The sequence below is a fragment of the Macrobrachium rosenbergii genome, chromosome 15 (genome assembly GCF_040412425.1).
Source record: "Macrobrachium rosenbergii isolate ZJJX-2024 chromosome 15, ASM4041242v1, whole genome shotgun sequence".
Lineage (NCBI taxonomy): Eukaryota > Metazoa > Arthropoda > Malacostraca > Decapoda > Palaemonidae > Macrobrachium > Macrobrachium rosenbergii.
The window spans coordinates 32,943,743-32,947,100 of NC_089755.1; positions in this window are offsets into that span (position 1 = coordinate 32,943,743).

Below are 3,358 nucleotides of genomic sequence, written 5' to 3' on the forward strand. Positions count from 1 at the left end.
TATAGCTTTATAGATTTTGATTTAAATTTATATTTTTTTGCGGGGGGAGTGGTTCCTTAACACAAAAATTTTTAGAGGTATGTTGAACTTCTGCTGCTTATTAAAATGTACTATACATGTAGATGTAACGAATGATGAATGTACTGGTGCATTTATTCACATGTGTATAACTCAGAAATACATGAAGTTTAGAAATAACCTAAAAGAAAACAAAAAGCATGAATTTGGTTTTTTTAATCTTTTTTGCGTATTTTTCATTTGTTTTAGCAAATTATATGTTTGCCTATTTAACACTCAACTCCTCTTTTTTTTCTTTGTTCCGGAAAAGCGTCTCAGTATTTTTTTCTCTTGTTTGTTGCCGTGAGTCTGCGATCATCAGTTTTTCTTACATACTTTCAATTCTTTTGTTATGAAATTGCTTGCGGGAATGTCTGAGCCACGTCTCTCTCTCTCTCTCTCTCTCAGATGTTGACACATCCGGGACCCTTTGGCACTTTTGACAAGTATTGTTAAGAAAAAAATGTATAGTTTTTTTTTTTTTACCTCACAGATTTTTATAAATTCTTTCGGATGTCTCGAGTTCCTCATTGGACGGGTGGTTATCGTCCTTGGCTAGCACTCTGCTGGCCCAGCGTTCGACTCTCCGACCGGCCAATGAAGAATTAGAGGAATTTATTTCTGGTGATAGAAACTCATTTCTTGTCATACAGTGGTTCGGATTCCACAATAAGCTGTAGGTCCCGTTGCTAGGTAACCAATTGGTTCTTATTGCTAAAATAGATCTAATCCTCGGGCCAGCCCCAGGAGAGCCAAGCTGACCAGCTCAGTGGTCTGGTTAAACTAAGGCATACTAAGTTAACTTTTCGGATGGTTCTCTCCTGTGAAGTAAAAATAGATTTTGATTCGTTCCCATGAATCGCCGCAGGTAGGCAGTGCGGTCAGTGCACCTCACGTGGTGCACTGTTGGCATTACTAAAGGGTGTTTAGAGGTCCCTTCAGCTATTAGTTGCGCGGACTTTTTTAGCCTTTTACTTTAACTCCATTTCCCCTTTCATCTTTCAGTCTTGCTGTCCAACCACTTTGACTTCCTCTTTTCACTGTCTTAAGCGCTGAATGACCGGAAGTGCCTCAGTGCTTGGCTCGTCAGCCTAAATTTTATGAATCAGTCAGTCATTCTCCCATAAATTTTAATTAAATCTCATCTCTTGTTTATTGTTCATTGCAATGAAATATTGAAGTGCTCTGGACGGGTTGTCACTAGCACAAGGGAACTGAATCAAATTTATGGCAAAAGTCTCGTTGAATTTCTATATCCTGAAGCTTGTGAAGGAAAAACAGTATTTATGAAAATAAGTATACTCATTTGTCCTTGGTTTCTATCCAGTAAATTTAAGACTATCTATTTTCATAGACATATAGTAAACCATTATATATATATATATATATATGTTATATATATATATATATATATATATATATATATATATATATATATATATATATATATATATATTGTCATGATGTGTGTTCCAAGTGCCTGGTTTCATACACATCAGAACTGACCACTTAGATCTCAAAATTTTACCCCACTTCAGCCAGATACCTGATGTCTCATAACAATAAAATTACGGCTGAGTACTCTAAGGGCAACAGTGATCCCTTAAAAAGCTTATTAATCACGTGAAAAACCAGACTAAGTTTATCAAAACAAGTGTGAGGTATCAACAGTTAAACAAGAAGTATACTAAAGTAAAAGGGCATCACTCCATCAAACAACTTAACTGTTTCCCTGGTTTTATTTCACTTCAGCAAAACTGAAGGAACAAAACGTGTTCATCCCTTTGCCTTATGCACACAATTAATCCTATTCACTGGTGGTCAATAAATGAAACACTGTTTCTAAATCTTAGATAAAAATTTATTTTTAAATTCAAAATTTATAATTAAAATTCACAATCTGAAAACAATTTAATTAATTCTTGAGTTAAATTACAAAGGTTAATTTATCAAGAAACTAAATCAATCAAGCAAGATTTAAACTATCAAGAATTACTCAAGATTTGAAAAGAAAATCTTAGTAAATGAAAATTAAATCAAGTATACAATGTTAAATTATTAAGAAATACTTAAATTGCTAAGTGAATGAATGTTAAATTACTCATATAAAATAGAAAATTAAGATTGCAAACACAAGTACACACAAAGATAAATAATAAAAGATTTACCAAAACAATTTCACCGCAGTAACTCATCATGAGTCTTTGATACTGTGGTAATAATAGTAAAATTCACTCATTTCCTACAACCAGTTTGTAGTGATCCGCAAATTTTACTCCAAATGCAGCTGCTCGAGATTCACAAAACACACTTTTTTGTTAGGCGCCATTACAAATATACTCGGATACACTTTTCTACATTCAGGTCTCAAAAGCTAAAATTAATATCAATGATCATGCAAATATTTTACGTTAATAACTTCTCTCTTTTGAAGAAAGAGAGAGAGAGAGAGGGAACCACAAGAAAGGTCTCTGAAATCAGAATCAACAAATCTTAGGATTCCAGTTAGGAGTAAAACAATCAGATGACATCATTAGTAAGGCATTTTGAAGCAAGATACAAGAGAAAATTCTAGACGAGAAAGATGTTGTCACTTCCAGCAAAATGTTTCAAAACTCCAATCCTACAAAACATAACGCAATCAATCGAGACATGTGCTTTTACTCTTAAAGAGGCGCACGTGACTCAAATAAAAACTGTATGGGACACGATCAGAACAGTATATGTAACATAGCGAAATCATTCGTCTTTTTGTCGTATGAGACAAAATTCTTACATAACTCGACTCTTATCTCTAGCTTGTCAACACGCGAATCCAACAGGAAACCAAGCACCCGTCTCAACTCAAGACAAAGCAACTTGATGACATTTACAGCATCTGGTCTAACATAAACTCTCTCGCCCGCGACGTATTATTAAAAGCGTATTATTAATTCTAAATTACGCTCTTAAGTTATCTAAATCATTAATTCTTATGAGATCGGACAATGCACTATATACGAAATTTCAACAACTATCATCACTACACAGAATACATTATAACTAGAACAGTAAATACATCAGAATCATGGGATGATATACATATTACAAGGCAATATCATGAAAATATATAAACAATATATTTATAAATTATATATATGTGTGTGTGTATTTATATGTATATTTATATATAAATATGTCATTGTATATATATATATATATATATATATATATATATATATATATTTTATATATACATATATATATGTACATACACATATATATAATTTTAAATATATATATATGACTATTTATCACATCA